This window comes from Canis aureus, chromosome 12, assembly GCF_053574225.1.
Source record: "Canis aureus isolate CA01 chromosome 12, VMU_Caureus_v.1.0, whole genome shotgun sequence".
Taxonomy (NCBI): domain Eukaryota; kingdom Metazoa; phylum Chordata; class Mammalia; order Carnivora; family Canidae; genus Canis; species Canis aureus.
The window spans coordinates 54,490,487-54,510,925 of NC_135622.1; the positions used below are offsets into that span (position 1 = coordinate 54,490,487).

At 37.0% G+C, this 20,439-nt stretch overlaps 1 long non-coding RNA gene across 3 annotated transcripts in view; it reads left to right on the forward strand.

Annotated features, from left to right (window-relative positions):
- LOC144281221 (uncharacterized) overlaps window positions 1-20,439 on the forward strand; it is a 366,661-nt gene that overhangs the window by 84,172 nt on the left and 262,050 nt on the right. The gene's annotated exons all lie outside the window — the stretch shown is intronic.

Here is a 20,439-nt window from a genome sequence, read left to right on the forward strand (position 1 = left end):
TTGTTTGCTTTTAATCTGTTTCCTTAAGTTCTAGATCCTGATACAGCATCTTGATACACTTAACTCAGTTGAATTATAGGTTAAGAACTCTTATAACATCTATGGTATAATAAGCAGCTAGGCATTTCAAAGATTTTCAAAAGAAAAGCAAAATAGGGGATTCTATTACAATGATTAATCAGTTGGACATGTGGATTTAATGTGAATGATTTTCTGTTGTGAAAGTTTAGTGTTTACTCACTGTATAGGATGAGCACCTACTAACAGGAAACTGATTTTTTTTTCTTTTACTGGATAATCTCACACCCAGGTATTTCACTATATTTTTAATTATCTTTGCAATGGGTTTTTGTTATTTTTTCGTAAGTTTACTATTTTGCTTACATATAATTGTATTTATTATTATATATGTCCAATATCTTTTACATGTGATACATAGATATATGTATCTTTATAATATTTGCCATTATCTGATTTATTAAGTGATTTATTTTGGTTTCTTTTGTGGTAGTGTGTTTAAAATTCCTGTTCTACCCATCGCCACATTGCATAACAGAAACAGATGATAAAACAAGCAGCTTGAGTTTTAGTTCCCTTCTACTACAAACTGATGTTGTGATATTGAACAAATCATTTCTCCTCCTTAGGCATCAAATTCTTCATCTGTAAATAAGCACTTTAAATAAGTACTACAGGGATCCCTGGGTGGCGCAGCGGTTTGGCGCCTGCCTTTGGCCCAGGGCGCGATCCTGGAGACCCGGGATCGAATCCCACGTCGGGCTCCCAGCATGGAGCCTGCTTCTCCCTCTGCCTGTGTCTCTGCCTCTCTGTCTCTCTCTGTGTGACTATAATGAATAAATAAATAAAATCTTAAAAAAAAAATTAAATAAATAAATAAGTACTACAGTTTCACTAACTCTCAAATTTCTGGGCAAGGAAAGGTATGGTGGTTGTATCTGAGGGTCTGCATGTTGACCATCAGTCTTGGAGGTTTCCAGAAGTCATAAACCAGCCAGGTGGGTTTGACCTGATTGATATCTTTCCTGGCCTAGAATCTCAGCTTGGCTGCCTGCTTGGCTTCTGTCCAAACTTCTTGGCAGCCCTTCTAATGCTCAAGCATTCTGCCTAGGTGGGTAGATAGAGCTTTATACACTCAGGTGGCCTTGGAGTAGTTAAATATGCTGAAGTGGAAGTTTCTTGTTCCCAGATTTTCACCAGTAGGAGCCCTTTTTGTTGTTTCCCCATGAATTTCTTTGTTTTTAGAGCTTTGCCAAGTGAACTTTTTTATTTATATAATGATTCATATTCCTGTATTTGTATTAACAAAAGGATATTAAATCAATCATTTATATGTGCATTTTTAAAAAGATTTTATTATTTCTTCATGAGAGACACACACAGAGAGGCAGAGAGAGACAGAGGGAGAAGCAGGTTCCCTACAGGGAATCTGATGCAGGACTTGATCTCAGGACTCTGGGATCACGGCCTGAGTTGAAGGCAGGCGCTCAACCACTGAGCTACCCATGCGTCCCTAATCTGTGCTTGTGGTAAAACTGTGATAACCAGTGTGACTCTCCAGTTAATATGCAAATAAACTCTATTTGTTATTTCACAGGATCTGTTTGGACATAGATGCCTGATTTCCAATTGGAGAAAGTTCTACATAAAGATGAAGGAAGATCTGGAACAATGTGGGTGAAAGAAGGATGCTGATCTTATAGTCCTTTGTTGGAGGGGACTACAGGGGAAGTGGAATTCTTGGGGCTAGCCAGACTGTGGTTAGATCAGAGGAGATGCATAGCAAAGTAATTACATATGTAGGTAAGTTTCACTATAAAAATGCAGATTCAAGAGAAACAGCAGAAAGAACCCAAGAAGGAGGTTTAGGGAAGTACAGAACAATGTGAAGAAAGCGTATTGGACTTTAAGCAGCAAGGATATGTGGAGTGGATTAGGATGATGTCATAGGGGAGAGCAATCCCAAGGTTTGGAACAGTATTCTGGTATAAAGTTACTTTGATATAATGTTAATTCAGTGTGAGGTGGGGGAATTTTATCTGTGCAGTGGGTCTGATTGGCTAGGGGCAAAGTGGGTAGGGAATCAGACGCTGAGTAAATTGGGTTCTGTTGATCCTGAAGTCACCTGAGGACAGATCTCAAGTCTTCAGAAGCCTGGAACATAGCTATTGAGCCAAAAATGGATGTTGGTTAAATGCTACTGATTATTTAGTATTTCAAAAATAGTAGATTGAATATATGAGTGAATAATGAATGATCAATTCTATTTTTAACAACTATAAAGGAACTCAGGAAAAGTCTAACCAGAGAAGGGATGTGGGCTGGAGTACAGTAGGGAGAGCCATCAGGGAGTACACTCAAGTGTGACATTCTCCAGGATTGGTATAGGAGAGAGAATTGGAGAAATACCATGGCTTGGATGTGTAGAGCGAATCCTTGATATGCAGTGAACAGTAGGTAGCACTCAGACCTGGCCCTAGGGCCAGAGAAAGGATTCTGGTCCTGATTTTGCTCCTAGTTTCCTATGTGATTTTAGGATAATCTCAGAATCCAAGCAGCAAAGGACCTTTGAGTCCTTAGACATTGATAAATCATTTAACCCCACCCCAACACACTTTTGATTTTGATTTATGTTTAAGCAAATTGAGGCCCAACGAAGTAAAGTGCTTAGCTCAAGTTCACACAGATATAGAGTTTGTTCTGGGACACTTGTCTTTATGCTGGCTCACCCATGAATGGGCAAAGACCCCAGAAAAACCGTGAGTCTGTGGCAGTCTCAAAAATTTCCATGGTGCTCAGCTAGACTGCCTTCTCCTGAAATACTCTCCAAATTGTACCATCAAATGATGTTCTTTTCCCTCTTGACATTGTTAGGAATCTTCTGGTCACATTTGACAAGTGGAGCAGAACTCATAGGCTTTGCAAAGACCTTTCATTAGCCAGATACAGGAAGGCCTCATTAATTTGAGTGAATCAGTGAAGGCCTATCAAAATAAGATATTTCAGCCAAACTAAACACTGACCCAAAAACCAGGATGGGCTTCGTTAGTGTGAAGAGGCATGCATAGCAATCTATTGAACTATCACACCAATGTTCTCTCAAGTATTATTTTGTTAGGCTCAAATCCCTTGCTGAGTGATAAATTAGTCTGAATGATGCACTCTTTAAATTTAAATAACATTCTGGATTTTTTCAAATGTATGCAATCACTAGCTTTCAGCATTTTTACAGTGTTACCTAATGAAGAAGCTTCTCGTAGGTCTATACCAAAGATTCAATTTGGTTGTACATTAGAAACACTCGTATTTGTGTAAAGAATTAATACTCGTTATTATCTCCCTTCTATTTCTCCATCTAAGGTTCAGTGGACTTTATGTTGGAAAAATTAAATTTCAGACAGTTTAGCAACCTTTAATGTCATTCCTGAAGTTCTGTTTACAAATCCCCCAATTAACAAGTTCAAACCATTTTGGGAAAATTATTAAATTTCAGTTTGCGTGCAAAAGAAAAGGGCAGACATGAGGTTTGTCTGTTGAAATCCTGCTGCATCTTGGCATTGTTCTAATAGCAGAGGTTGACAAACTTTTCTGCAAATGGTCAAAATAAATATTTAGGTATTGCATGTCACGTATGGTCTCTGTCTCATCACTTTTTCTTCCTTATCCTACCTGCATAACGCTTTAAAAATGAAAAGCCATTCATTCTTAGCTTATAGGCCAGACAAAAACAGTCATGGGCCAGGTCTGGTTCATGGGCCATAGTTTGCCTAACCCTGTACGAGTCTTTGAGTGGCATGCCTGCAGGTTTGGCATCCGATATATTTTGTCTTAATACATAGGTTTATAACTGATGTCCTGGTGGTACATCAACCTGGACTTAGAGGAGCTCCCAGGCATTAGTGCTTACATGATTGAGAAGTCATAGATGTAGACATAGTATTTACTATAAATCTGGACTCTAGCCATTTAAACAGAATTTTACAAAAAAAATTCAGACTATTTAAAGAACTTTTAGACCTTATCATAAATCTTAGGTTAAATAAAACATGTTCCAGATATGTGAGTTTTTTTTCTTTCCCCAGAAATGTGGCAATCATTTCTACATGCTGATACAAATATCTTCTAAGAGAGCTTTATATAATATGACCAACATTCTTAGCATGTCACATTTAAAAAGTCTGGCTAATACTCATTTCATGGTATATTTGCCAATTTGATTATTCATCTTGCTGTATTTAGCTATTTAGCTAATTGAGATCTTTTTTCTATTATAAATAATATGGTGAACATCTTTGTGCGTAAAATGTTTTTCTTTTGTGGGTGTATTTATTTTATTTCATAAGTTGGAACAACTAAATCAAAGAAAGAAAGGTTTCTAAGGGTTTTGTTTCTAATTAACAGTGCTAAGGCAATAATAGTTCTGTTTTGTTTGGTCATCAGAAGAAATCTTCAGATGTTGTATAGAGCGGACATTATTTGAGGAGCTTACTTCAAACATCATTTTTTATTTCATTGCTCTATAAAGGGTCTGGAGAATATAACTCCTAACCACCTTATATCTTGAATACCGGGAATCCTGATTTATTAAATGCTTAGCTTTGTTTCTGTGAGATCTTTGTGGTTTGAAATTACTCTGGTAGAAATTAATTAAATTTCTGGCAGAAATTAATTTGGTAGAAATTACCTTGGTAGAATTTTCATGAACCCATTCATTCACTCAACAAATACCATGTAGTACCTTGTCTTGTGCAGTCATGTTCTGGGCTTTTAGACTACATCATCATCTCATCATTAATGGTAATAATAAAAAATAATAGTAAATATACAGCACATATTATGCATCAGCCAGTTTTAAGTGTATATCTGTATAAAGTTCTATTCTATGAGGTAAACACTTTTAGCATCCTATTTTACAGATGGGGAAACAAAAGAATCTCATTACTAAGCCTAAATCATCTAACTAGTAAGTATGAAAGCTATTATTTGAACTCAGGCAATCGAAATAGTTTCTTATCTCATGAATATCCCATGCTGGAATACTGAGAATATTCTTTAAGAGGAGAAAAATTTTACATTTCAGTGTTCTAAATTATCTGTATAGGGATGCCTGGGTGGCTCAGTGGTTGAACGTCTGCCTTTGGCTCAGGGTGTTATCCCCGAGTCCCAGGATCGAGTCCCACATCTAGCTTCCTGCTTGGAGCCTTCTTCTCCCTGTGTCTATGTCTCTGCCTCTGTGTGTGTGTGTCTCATGAATAAATAAATAAAATCTTAAAAAAAGAATAATCTATATAGATGAAGTTTTGTTTGCAGGAGAGACAAACAAGATGAGAAAGAAGTGGTACTGGATTATGAGCTTTTTTTTTTTTTTTTTTTTGAGAGAGATAGATGGGAGGGGCAGGTGAAGAGGGAGAGAGAATCCTTTTTTTAAATTTTTTTAAAATTTAAATTCAATTAATCAACATATAATGTATTACTAGTTTCAGAGATAGAGTTCAGTGACTTATCAGTCTAATATACTACTCAGTGCTCATTATATCACATGCCCTTCTTAATGCCCATCACCCAGTTACCCCACCCCCTGCCTCCTCCCCTCCAGCAACCTTCAGTTTGTTTTGTATAATTAAGAGTCTCTTATGGTTTGTCTCCCTCTCAGATTTTGTTTTGTTTTATTTTTATTTCCCTTCCCATATGATCCAGTTTTATTTCTTAAATTCCAAATATGAGTGAGGTCATAATGATAACTGTCTCTGATTGAGAAGGATCTCAATCTTAAGCAGGCTTCACATCTAGCTCAGAGCATGATGCAAGGTTCAATTCCACAATCCTGAGACCATGACCTGAACCAAAATCAAGAGCTGGATGTTCAACTGACTGAACTACCCAGGTTCCCTTGGATGCTGAGCTTTTATGTTTATCTTTTCATGGATTTAAACCCAAGTGACATGCCCCCCCCCATCACACACACACACACACACACACACACAGCACACAGGCATTAACCTTTCCCTGAACAGACTGACTCAGGCCACGTTAGCAGAAGACCCCATGTTTCAGACTTAAGTAACATCAAAAAAAAATTTTTTTTCCAAAGCATTCACCAATGAATTTTAGTCTCCCTGCATGCCTTTCCCTAAAGGTTTTCTCAGTTTTGTTCCCAAGCCTCCCCTGCCTTTGGCTCCACTTATTTTCCTCCTTATCCTCAGGGCCTTGCACATATTCCCAGGTCTTAGACTCAACAGGTTTGAAGGGTGTGAATCTTCAAGTGACTGGCACTTTTGAGTAATCCTGCTAACCTCTGTTAAAGAAACATGTCCTTATCAAGAGAAAAATCTGTTCCCTGCCCCCAGGTCATTCTCAACTCTCAGGTACTACTTGTGCAAGTGTGACTCTGACTGCCTACTCTGTTCTAGAAATTCTCACAGGGCAGAAGATGTATTTTAGAGTCACACAGACCCTCTCACCTTTATCTCTTACTAACTGTGTGACTTCTACAAGGTATTTAATCACTGGTTTCCTTATTTGAAAATCAGGGTTATAATCTCTATATTGAGAAATGATAGAATAACTAATATTTTTAGATAGTAAATGCTCAATAACTAATAGTATTTTTCTCTTTTCCCCCAGATTTTGGAAAAAAACAAAAACAAAACCATCAAGCATGTTTAGTGATTAGTTTGTGGAAAGAACAGAAGGTAGGACCACTGAGAATTTAACCATTGAGATATGGGTATTAAAATAGTGAGAGAGTCTTAATTTTGATGACTGACAAAAGATATTTATGAAGAATCCACAACTAACATCATACTTAGAAGGACGAAAAGCTTTCCCTAAAATCAAGAATGAAGCAAGAATGCCCTCTTTCTCCACTATTATTCAACATTATATTAAAAGTCTTAGCCAGAGGAGTCAAGCAAGAAAAAGAAATAAAAGTTCCATAGAGGGAAAAAAGTAAACATCTATATTGGTAGATGACATGATTTTGTATATAGGAAGTCCTAACTAATACCCCCATAAAACTATTTGAATTAATAAACAAATTCAGAAAAGTCAGAGAATTACATGATCAATATACAAAAATAAGTTTTATTTCAATACACTATCAATGAATAACTTGAAAAGGAAATTATGAAAACAATTCCATTTAGAATGGCATCTAAAACACTAAGAAACTTAGGAAAATATTTAACCAAGGAAGAGCAAGATTTATATGCTGGAAATTATAGAACATTACTGGAAAAAAATAAAGGCCTAAATAAATCATTAAGAAAGCTATACTTTTCCTAGTTATTGAAAGATTAAATGTAATCCCTATCAAACTCCCAAATGTCCTTTATGCACATTCAGAAAAGAGGATCCCAAAATTTTTATGGAATCACAAGGGACTCAGAACATTAAAGCCATCCTGAAGAATAAATTTATAGGAGTCACAATTCCACACTTCAAAACTCACTAAACCTTACTTACAAAGCTACAGTGATCCAGAGTGTGGTACTGGAGTAATGGTAGATATGTAGATAACTAGGTGAGAGTCCAGAAATAAACCACTTATCTATGGTCAACTGGTTTTCAACAAGGATGCTAAGAGAATTTAGTATGGGAAAAATGGTCTCTGCAACAAATGGTGCTAAAACAACTAGATATCCACATGCAAAAGAATGAAATTAGATCTTTACCATATATTATATGCAAAAATTAATGTAAAATGAATCAAAGGTCTAAATTTAAGAGCTAAAACTATAAAAATCTTAGAAGAAAGCATAGGAATAAATCTCCATGAGTTTGGGTTTGGCAATGGATTCTTTCCATATAACATCAAAAGCACCAACAAGAAAGGGAAAAAATCATAATTTGGACTTCTCCAAAAATAATATTTTTGCACACCGAAAGATACTGTGAAGAAAAAGAACATACAGCCCATAGAATGAGAGATAACATATATAATTAATTCATTTGTTAAGAGTCAAATATCCAGAAAGTATTAAATAACTAACATTATTAAAGATGTTAATAATAGGGGTAGGTACAGAATATATTGATAATATAAAACTATGCTATTTTCACAGTTTTTCTGTAAATAAAAACTGTCTAAAATAAGGTTTATTATAACTTACTTCTATTTTTATTTTATTAATAATGCCATATCGAAAAAATAGGTTGTTAAGTGTAAGTTTTGCTTGAAATTAGCATCAGAGCAATCTTCCTAAAACACAGCTCCGAATAATTCCTCCAAGTCTTCCTAATCTCTCAATGGCTTTTCCCTGCCTGCAGGATCAAGTCCAAGCTTCTTGGCCAGACATTCAGACCCTGCACAACATTGAACAAAATTAAAATGAAATTCATATTTCTCGCCACTTCCCATGTGTAATTATGGTCCAGCAAACTTGAAATATTCATTGTTCCTAGAAGATGCTTTCCTGATTCTATGCCTTTGTGAATCTCTGTCTTACTCTTGGCATGTTCTTTCTGTATTCCTGCCTGGTGATTATTCCATCCTTTAAAGGCTCTCTTTAAAAGCAATTACTCTTGGCTTCCAACATCATATTACAACAGAACAAATCATTTCTTTTTTCACTTCTCCATGGTGAAAGAATATATTGTGCTCCCTCTAACTGAATTTGTCTTATTCCATCTCAAACTTACTTGGAGGTGTGTGGTCAGTTTTGTTCACCTGCTCAAGAGCAGGGGTGAGACTTTACCATATTTAACCCTTCCAAAACCTGGCACAATCGTCTTCCCTCAATACTTATTGACTGAATAATATAGTTAAGCTGAATATAAAACTTAGGCCCCAGATTGGCACACTGAGATTCTAATCCTAGCCAGTGTTTATGTGATCTTGGAAAAGTCTTTTTGTCTATACTGGTTCTAAATTACCTCATCTATATGATAGAAAGTGTGGTTAGTAGCTTTCAAATTAGATTTAATAGGGTCAAAGAAGTTCAGTGAAGTCCTTCTGGCTCAATTTGGGGCCAGGGGAGGGGGGCAAAATGCATTTTTAGGCTTCTTCTTCTGTTTCTTCTAGCAAAACTCATGTTTCATCTATCCATTTCAGGATATCAAAGAAGCTTTTATTTAAAGAAAAAATCTCCGGTACATTGAAAAAATTAAACCATGAGATTAGCTAATCTGCAAAGCTCCTTTATTTATTTATTTTTTAAAATATTTTTTATTGGAGTTCAATTTGCCAACATATAGCATAACACCCAGTGCTCATCCCGCCAAGTGCCCCGCTCATTGCCCATCACCCAGTCACCCCAACCCCCCACTCACTTCCCCTTCCACTACCCCTTGTTCATTTCCCAGTGTTAGGTGTCTTTCATGTTTTGTCACCCTCACTGATATTCTCACTCATTTTCTCTCCTTTCCCTTTACTCCCTTTCACTAATTTTTATATTCCCCAAATGAATGAGTCCATATGTTTGTCCTTTTCCGATTGACTTATTTCACTCTGAAGCTCCTTTAATTTCTCACTTGAGCTTTTGACATCAACATATACACATTAAAAGACATATTTAAATATTGCTCAATAAATAAATAAATAAAAATAAATCAATAAATACTGTTGCATTATAAATGGAGCAGACCAAAAGCTTATTCAAATTCAGAAATGAAGGTGCAGACAACTGCTGGAAATTTTACTGAATTCATCTCTAATTTCAAAATCCACAGCATAGGTGAAAAAAATTTCCCACTTTACATACGACAAAGCAGAGAGGGTAAGAATGTCTCATTTCAAGCAGCCAGAAGGAGGTGGGAACTTGATAGAAAGCAGGGAGGACCAGCCTAAAAAGCTTGTGTTCTTTCCCCAGGATGAGACTTAATAAAAATGGATTCTGGAAATTAAAATGCACAGACACACACCTAAAACAATGGAGTGGTTTTGGAAACCCCACCCTTCACCCCATCTGGAAGATGTATCGGTTATTTGGAGAGTAGCGGTAATTCAGCCTCATTACAATTTCCCATCAGAAGTTCAGCTCAGACCAATGAATGGAATGATTACAAAGCCTATATTCCTCTGCTAGGCAACCCGCACATACTGAACCATGAGTAATTTTCACTGAGCCGGCTTGCCTATATTGGAATTGTATTCACTGCCCAGAAGACGTGCAGTGAGGCTTTAGCTCAAGTGCCCAGCAGGAAATAAAAGCCCATACCAGTCGTAGAGAGAGGGAGGTGGCACAGGCTTGAGGGGGAGTCCGATTTGTAAGTGCTGACATGATGGCTATGCTGAATTAAATTTATTAAGGGAAATTTGGGTCTAAAGTAGCAGGTTTAGGCAGTTAGTAAAGCAGGGTTTGGTGGGCTTTAGGCTGAGACTGTGTAAAGAATGCTGTTTTAGTATTTTCCTAGTTCCTTGAGCAGCATCCCCGAAGAAGAGTATCACAGGAACTCAGACATCATCTAGTGCCAAAGTGTCAAACTGTTTTGATTGTATTTTACCTTGAGGAAGAGAATTCCCTGGACATCACCTATACCGTTCTTTTTTTCCACTTGAAAAAGAACTCAGTTATCAAAATGAAATGAAAATGAAAGCAAACCTTAGGAAAGATTGTTATATATTCACTTTAACCATAGGATATGGATGAGACCCCCATGATCCACAAGGGGCAGGGGCTTTGGAATGCTTTGCTCAGTACTGTGTTCTCATACTCTGAGCAGGGCCTGGCCCCAAACAAGTGCTGGGAAAAACGTTATGTGATTGAATGAAACACAGTGAAAATAATGTTTTAAAATCCAGTCATCAGACAAAGTGAAGTCCAAAGTATTCTCTTTTAAAAAAGAAAACAAAATATTTTATTTGTTTATTTGAGAGAGACACAGAGAGGGTACAGTGGGGAGGGGCAGAGTGAGAGGAAGAAAGAATCTGAAGCAGACTCCACACTGAGTATAGAGCCCCATGTGGAGCTCGATCCCACGACCACAAGGTCATGACCTGAGCTGAAACCAAGAGTCAGATGCTTAACTGACTGAGCCCTCCAGGTGCCCCCAAATTATTCTTGATTTAAATGTATATCACCATACCTTATAGACTTGATCAAATAAACCATAACAAAGTGGCAATAACAGAGGACAGTTAACAGCAATTTTTAATTAAAAAGCAAGAATAGTTGCAATTGAAAAGCAGAGCAATTTCATAATGGCCTTGATGCTTTATGTATGCCAGAGTATCCTTCCCCACACATGTAGGAACCTCAAATATTGGTAGGCACACTCGGGCTGCAGGAGCTGTCCAACTTTGCCAGGCAGGCTGGCCAGATTTCTTGATAGACTACTTGAAACTCTAAATACTCACGAAACTCTAAAAGACATTACTTTTGATTGGGAAATACCATATTTTTACTCAATAGATTATTTGTAATTTACTTATTTTTAAGTAAAATGAAGTAAAATGAGGGTGTGTACATCGATGTACCCTTAATTACCCATCAAAGGGCTGATGTTTTGGGACTGGATCACAGAGCCTGGGAACTTGGGAAGGATCCTCTCAGCTCCCAGTGGGCTCAGAACCAAAATGTGAGAATGGCCATGTTAGTGTAGTAGCTCCAGCGGGTGTCTTGGGGGAGCAAAGAGCAAGTGGGAAATGATCAGAGAAGATTTGAGTCTCATCCCAATTCCTCTATTTTTAAAACATATTCAGTTAAGAGTCTTTTTAATGTGGTACGAGGTCTTGTTGGGGGCCTATTTATAGGAGAGTAAGCCAGGTTTTATGGCTTTGATTTCTGAAAAAAATAATATTTGCTGATAAGAATTTATTCTCTTAAGAAATGAGAAGACACATCAGATGGTGCTGTGGACAGTAGGTCATAGGATCCTCCCCTTTCAATTGTTATCAGTGCATTTTTTTTTAAGTTGAGAAACTAAATTCAGGGTAGCCCAGGGGGCAGAGTACTCAGCTGAGGTTGGCACAACCAGGGGTGGTCCCCAATGGGTACTAGAGGGATGCTGAAGGACACTTTGAGGGCCGGGTTGAAGATGAGTGGATGCAATGCTCTACAGCTTTCCCAGGACAGGGTGTGCAGAGAACTGGACTGAGGTAGGATTTCCACTGAGTCAGTATCCGAGGACCAAGGGTTAGTCAGTTGCTGTGCAAAGTTGGGTACTTCTTCACTGGGTAACTTGTCACTCATGACTTTGAGGTACTCAATGATCTGTAATCCCTGTCCTAACAATGACCATGAGTAGAGAAAATGCAGGAAAAGTGCTCCCCAAGCACTTCCAGTGTGACTCTTATTTTTCACTGTGAATTCTCTGAAAGGATTGAGTCTTCTTATAAGTGACACAAAACTGGTACTCGGTGAATAAATAAAAGAATAAAGATTAGAATTTAAACGGAATTTTGGTATTATAAATATATATATAAATATATATAAATATATATATATAAATATATATATATAAATATATAATGCTGTCTTAGAATATTCGCTGTTCTGTTGCTTTAATTATTTTTTTCTGTCCTCTGATGAACAATTCAAGGAGATGAGCTTATGGTTGTATTCTAGAATTGAATATTTCAAATATGTTGACTCCGTGCCATGTCAAAAGTAATTGTGCTCCAAGTATAAACCTTGGATATATTTCCCTCATCAGGAACCAGGAGGAAATTGAGGCTTAGGAAATTTAGGTGAGTTTCATAAATCAAATGAGATTTGCCAGGTCAAACTAGAAAGCGGTTCTACTGCTAAACCACTGCCTGTTCTGTAAGGAATATGGCTCATATTCCTGCTAAGAGATTAGATAAAAGCTCAGTTTTAAGATGAGGTTCTATATTCCAGATGTAGCTTTCAAAAACTATGCAATCTTCTGAGACATTATTGCCTAGGATTTGGGACATGGAGTGTGCTGGGACTCAGTTTTGTTATTGCCAACCCATAGCATGATTTCTTCATATAGTTTTCCAAATAATATTGAAAACATATTCTAATTTATGAAGTATTGACTTAAAGTAAGCTTTAGAAATAAGATCCAAGCATATTAATTGGCTTGACAAAACTATGTGAAAATTATCTTGCAAAGACTAGTATCCCTGAAGTGGTTTATTTTGTTTTGTTTTTCCTTTGCTCTTGTGTCTAGATATTTCCTTAAATTTAATTGTTAATTCTCATTATTTTCTTTAAATTCTTTGGAATTTTCAGTAATGCAGTCATATAATTTGTGAATATCTATTGCCACATTTTTCTTTTCCTTTCAAGTTCTTATAGATTATACTTCCCTTTCTTGATTTATTGTACCATATATTCTATGTTGAATAGAAATGATTACTGACATTATGACTGTTTCTCTACCAATCCCTGGGGAAAAAAAAATCAGTGTTTTACCACTAAGTCTAATGTTTGCTACACTTTCTTTTTTTGAGATACTCTTTATCAGAGTAAGGGCAATCCCTTATATTCAGTTTATTAACGATTTTTCTCATTATGGCCATTAGATTTTATTGAATGCATTTCTGTAGCACTTGGGTACTCATATGATTTTGTCTTTTGTTTATATGGTACATTACATTGATTTTCTAGTTTTATACCAACCTTGCATCTTTATTATATGAGCTGTGGTGCATTGTTATTATTGCATAATCCAGTAGAATTTTGTTTACTTAATAGTGTGGAAGTTTTGCACCTATAGTTATAGAAGAGCTTGGGCTATAGTTTTCTATTTTTTTAGGGTCATAGGCTTTAATCAAGGATAAACAAAGTTTGTAAATAACTGTGAATGAGTTGTTTTCAACTTTCTGGAAGATTCTGTGAAATATTTTGATAGTACCTTTTTTTAAGTACTTGGTAAAATTTATCAATGAATACACTTAGATTTGGAGATTGTGTATTGTGTGTACTTTGTGTATATTTGTCCATTTTCAAATTTTCTTTTGCATTTTTAGGTAAGTCATCTGTAGCTTACATAAAACTGAATTTTAATTTTCTCTGAATGAAAATCTTGAACTTTTTATAAGTAAATGTAGCCATTTATATTTATTATAATCACTGATGCTGAAAATTACTTTGCTGTTTTATTACTTTTATATTTGATTATTTTGTCTGCTTGTTTGCCTTTCATTATACTTACTGGACTAATCATATATTCTTTGTTCCTATTTTTATGTCAGGTAATTTGAGAGACCTAATCGATTCTTCATTGATTCCCCTTGAATTGTTAACAGGTTTCGATTTAGAATTTTACATACATCTTGTGAATTAACCACTAAATCTAAGCAATGTATAGGACAATGGTGAAGAGCAGGGAGTCTGGTGACTGTCTTGAATTTGAATTGTGAGTCCAACACTTGTGAGCTGTAGGACCCTGGACAAGTTACCTAGGATCCCTGTGCCCTCCTTTTCTCTTCTATAAGACATGGAGGCATAAGATGCTTATCTCAGATGGTTGTTCTAAGATTTATTTTTTTTGTTTTTTGTTTTTTTTGTTTTTTTGTTTTGTTTTTTTTTTTTTTGTTCTAAGATTTAAATGAATTCCAGTTGCTTAGAACATCATCAGATGTAGAATGTTAACTATTAAAAGCTGCCTTCCAAATATTACTGGTATTTTAGAGGGACACTTTACAGTAATATTTCCAAATTGTAATTCTTTTATTAGGAACTTTTTTTGGTATTTTTTTTTTATTGGAGTTCGATTTGCCAACATATGCATAACACCCAGTGCTCATCCCGTCAAGTGCCCCCCTCAGGGTCTGTCACCGAGTCACCGCATTCCCCCTGCTATTTTTAATTTTTTTTAAAGATTTTTATTTATTTATTCATGAGAGACAGACAGAGAGAGAGAGGCAGAGGGAGAAGCAGGCTCCATGCAGGGAGCCTGACGTGGGACTCGATCCTGGGGTCTCCAGGATCTCGCCCTGGGCTGCAGGCGGCCCTAAACTGCTGCACCATGGGGGCTGCCCCTGCCCCCACCCCTGCTATTTTAAAGTCATGTAAGAATTATGTAATAATTACGTCTGAATTTACTGATTTAATTTTGCTTTCCTACTTGTAGGAAATGGTAGGTATAGGGATGATATAATAGATTTTCCGGGTTTAGAATTTCAGATTGAAAACATTTTTTTTCTCAGAAGTTTGAAATATTACTGCATTGTCTTTCAGGATGCATTTTGCAAATAAAAAAGCTGATGTCAGTATGAGACTCTTTATTTGCTATGTACGTTGTAGTTTTTTCCAGATACTTTTGGGATTATTTTTTTTAACTTATCCTTTAGGTTTCAAAAAAATCACACTAGCATATGCCTAACTGTAATTATATTTTTATTTTTCCCACTTGACACCAGTGAGAATTTTTCAATCTGATCACTTGACTCTTTTGGCAATTCATTTAATTTTTCCCTGCCTGTATTTCCTTCTCCTTTTAGATGACTATTTAAATTCCTAAATTTTTCTTTTGTGTCATTTTGTTTCTCTCATCATTTATTTTTGGCTTTATTGAGGAGTACTTCTGTTCAATTATGTAATTCAGAAATTCAGTATTTAGACATGACTACTCTATTAATTGGAGATTTTTACACTTTAAGATGTAGGATTCCATTTTTAATTTCCAAGAAGAATTATCTTCTACTTTTTATATTTATCCGGTTATTTTTGTTGTTAGTGGGTTTTTCACTTCCAATCCTGTATCTGGATGTAAGTATCTATGTTCGGTCACTTGTCTTGGGTTACTCACCTATCCATCACTTACAGATGGGTAGAGTGTGGATGGATGGATGTGGAACAGACAGGAATAGAGAGGTCAAGTGTGTCTTCTCTTGGGAATGGGGGTGGTAATATTTACCCTTAGGGAGAACCCCTGCTGACCTGAGGGCAGGGGCTCTGCAGGATGAGATCTTTCTCTCCCACTCCTATTTCAATTTTTGTGTCTTTCGCTCTCTCCTACCTCCCTTCTTCATCCCCTTGCTTCCTCAGATTGTTCCTTAATTATCTCCCTCATTGAACTACCATCTGAGAATCGTGGCAGTTATTTGGATGGAGGTGGTGACTGGGGTAGCAGGGGTTTACAGCATACTACATCCTCCTAAATGCCTTGGGTTTTTTCCCTCTCTCCTTTCTTTTTTTTTTTTTTTTATTTTACTTTTTTTAAAAATAAATTTATTTTTTATTGGTGTTCAATTTACCAACATACAGAATAACACCCAGTGCTCATCCCGTCAAGTGCCCCCCTCAGTGCCTGTCACCCATTCACCCCCACCCCCGCCCTCCTCCCCTTCCACCACCCCTAGTTCATTTCCCAGAGTTAGGAATCTTTATGTTCTGTCCCCTTTCTGATATTTCCCACACATTTCTTCTCCCTTCCCTTATATTCCCTTTCACTATTATTTATATTCCCCAAATGAATGAGAACATGTTTGTGCTTCTCCGATTGACTTACTTCACTCAGCATAATACACTCCAGTTCCATCCACGTTGAAGCAAATGGTGGGTATTTGTCATTTCTAATGGCTGAGTAATATTCCATTGTATACATAAACCACATCTTTATCCATTCATCTTTTGATGGACAAAGAGGCTCCTTCCACAGTTTGGCTATTGTGGACATTGCTGCTATAAACATTGGGGTGCAGGTGTCCCGGCATTTCATTGCATCTGTATCTTTGGGGTAAATCCCCAACAGTGCAATTGCTGGGTGGTAGGGCAGGTCTATTTTTAACTCTTTGAGGAACCTCTCCACACAGTTTTCCAGAGTGGCTGCACCAGTTCACATTCCCACCAACAGTGTAAGAGGGTTCCCTTTTCTCCGCATCCTCTCCAACATTTGTGGTTTCCTGCCTTGTTAATTTTCCCCATTCTCACTGGTGTGAGGTGGTATCTCATTTTGGTTTTGATTTGTATTTCCCGGCTATTCAACATAGTACTGGAAGTCCTAGCCTCAGCAATCAGGCAACAAAAAGACATTAAAGGCATTCAAATTGGCAAAGAAGAAGTCAAACTCTCCCTCTTCGCCGATGACATGATACTCTACATAGAAAACCCAAAAGACTCCACCCCAAGATTGCTAGAACTCATACAGCAATTTAGCAGTGTGGCAGGATACAAAATCAATGCCCAGAAATCAGTGGCATTTCTATACACTAAAAATGAAACTGAAGAAAGAGAAATTAAGGAGTCAATCCCATTTACAATTGTACCCAAAAGCATAAGATACCTAGGAATAAACCTAACCAAAGAGGTAAAGGATCTATACCCTAAAAATTATAGAACACTTCTGAAAGAAATTGAGGAAGACACGAAGAAATGGAAAAATATTCCATGCTCATGGATTGGTAGAATTAATATTGTGAAAATGTCAATGTTACCCAGGGCAATTTACACGTTTAATGCAATCCCTATCAAAATACCATGGACTTTCTTCAGAGAGTTAGAACAAATTATTTTAAGATTTGTGTGGAATCAGAAAAGACCCTGAATAGCCAGGGGAATTTTAAAAAAGAAAACCATATCTGGGGGCATCACAATGCCAGATTTCAGGTTGTACTACAAAGCTGTGGTCATCAAGACAGTGTGGTCCTGGCACAAAAACAGACACATAGATCAATGGAACAGAATAGAGAACCCAGAAGTGGACCCTGAACTTTATGGGCAACTAATATTCGATAAAGGAGGAAAGACTATCCATTGGAAGAAAGACAGTCTCTTCAATAAATGGTGCTGGGAAAATTGGACATCCACATGCAGAAGAATGAAACTAGACCACTCTCTTGCACCATACACAAAGATAAACTCAAAATGGATGAAAGATCTAATTGTGAGACAAGATTCCATCAAAATCCTAGAGGAGAACACAGGCAACACCTTTTTTGAACTCGGCCACAGTAACTTCTTGCAAGATACATCCACGAAGGCAAAAGAAACAAAAGCAAAAATGAACTATTGGGACTTCATCAAGATAAGAAGCTTTTGCACAGCAAAGGATACAGTCAACAAAACTCAAAGACAACCTACAGAATGGGAGAAGATATTTGCAAATGATGTATCAGATAAAGGGCTAGTTTCCAAGATCTAGAAAGAACTTATTAAACTCAACACCAAAGAAACAAACAATCCAATCATGAAATGGGCAAAAGACATGAAGAGAAATCTCACAGAGGAAGACATAGACATGGCCAACATGCACATGAGAAAATGCTCTGCATCACTTGCCATCAGGGAAATACAAAGATTTTACTTATTGATTTGATAGAGAGATAGAGCCAGAGAGCACAGGTAGGAGGAGCAGCAGAGATAGAGGGAGAAGCAGATTCCTGGCTGAGCAGGGAAACCGATGCGGGGCTCCATCCCAGGATCCTGGGATCATGCCCTGAGTCAAAGGCAGACACTTAACTGCCTGAGCTACCCAGTTGCCCCTTTTTTTCTTTAATAATCTTTATTAGTTCTTATCTGCCTTCTAGATAATGCCTTTTATATAGCATTGAATATTATCATTTTTTTAAATGTTGTTTATGTACCAAGCAATTTAAACACATTTTCTCATTTAAATTTTACAACATTCCAGTAAAGCAATCTTATCTCTATTTTAAAATGAAAAAAAATATTGAGAAGGGAGAAATTAAGGAAGTTGCCAAAGATTATACAATTTAAGAAAGGCTGATTCAAGATTTGAACCTCGGTCTGTCTGATTCCAAAAAAACATCTTTCTCTCCTCATGATAATTATTCTGCCCCCAATTTTGTCTTGTGCTTTTAGTAAACCAGTCTCATTGTGTGCATCAGGCACTGGTGTTGTAGGCTAGGTGTATAGGGGCAGACAAATAGAGCTGGTGGTGCTTGTCCTAATGAACTTGCAGTCTCATGGAAGAACATAGAAAGAGATTTTTAAATTTAGAGAAATGTCCATTTTTATCATTGCAGGGAAGTGAAAGTTCAGGTTATAGAGTGAGCTTAGGGAATTTATTTGCTGTAATATAGATAGAGGATGCTTGCCATAGAAGTGACAGCATTAGAGGAGGCACATACAAAAGAGAACATAGGGTAGAATGTAGGGACAAGGAAATGGTTTCCTCCGACACTGTTCCTTTGGCACTAACCACCATTGCTCTCTATGAACTCCTATCCTGGCTAGCCTTCGTATGGTTCTGCTTGGATACTGCTTATTTAAAGACCATGCTAAGGTCACATCTTTGATGAAAAGCCATTTCATATTATCTATCCCTAGTTAGAATTTTTTACTCAGCTCTATATCTTAAAACTATCATGTTTTCATGTTTGGATATTTATCCAAGCCCATTTTGTTTTAAAGTTAATTATATGTTTGTTTCCTTCACGAGATTTGAAGTTATTGAAAACTAGAGGCTTATTTACTTTTGTATCTGTTGGACTCTATTGCAAAGCTTAGCACATAATGGGCTTTTAAAGATTATGACCACGGTCTTGTGTAGGCAAAGTATTGCACATTTTGGAGTTTGGAGACAGAATTGTCTCCAAGAATGGAAACAAGAAGTACCCTATGTGGCAAAAAGAAAAAAAAAAAAAGAAGCAAGCAAGCAAAAGTCATGTGTGCAGTGTGCATGGTGTCTTTGTCTTGGTATTCCACTGGTCTTCCACAGTCGTTCTCAAACTTGAGTGTGCATCAGAATCACACTGTGGTCTTATTAAAACACACAGATTACTGGAGTTCATCTCCTAAGGTCTGACTTAGGTCTGTGGATGAGGAAGGGGGGTGCATATGGATTTGTAACAAGTTCCCAGGTGATGTTAATGGTCCTGGTCCCACAACCACATTTTGAAAACCACTGCTTTAGGATGTCTTCTGTCCAATGGGTCCACCCATTCTGGTTGACCACATTCTTTTCTTTCAGAACTTATGGAGCTATTTGTAAGACTTTACATACAGCTGTAAAGAGTATAGTTGATGGAGCAGAAGCAGAAGTGATTTGAAATCTGGACCCTCTCATTATTCACTGGTTTTGAGCAAGACTCCCTGAGCTTCAAAATTCTCTTCTTTTAGAAACTAGATCGTGGGAAAAATTAGAGAGGGAGACAAAACATGAGAGACTCCTAATTCTGGGAAACAAACAAGGGGTAGTGGAAGGGGAGGCAGCTGGGGCATAGAGTGACTGGGTGATGGGCACTGAGGGGGGCACTTGACGAGATGAGCACTGGGTGTTATACTATATGTTGGCAAATTGAACTTCAATTATATATATATAACTAGATCAATAAGCCTACCTAGTGGTACATGATGAGGATCTTGGACATTGAAAATGTGAGTTAATGCACACCCCAACACATGGGATATTGTAGGTTAGGAGTAGATTGTGACATCTCCTAGGCAATGCTGCTCAGGAAATCTCAGCTGCTTTCATGCACATATCATCTTCTGTGTATTTTTTACAGTTTCTCAGCTTCTATCCCATAGAAATATGAATTTCCACTTTTATTCTGAGATTTATGTCCTTTTCTTCCTTTCTTTTCTTCCTTCTTCCCTTTGT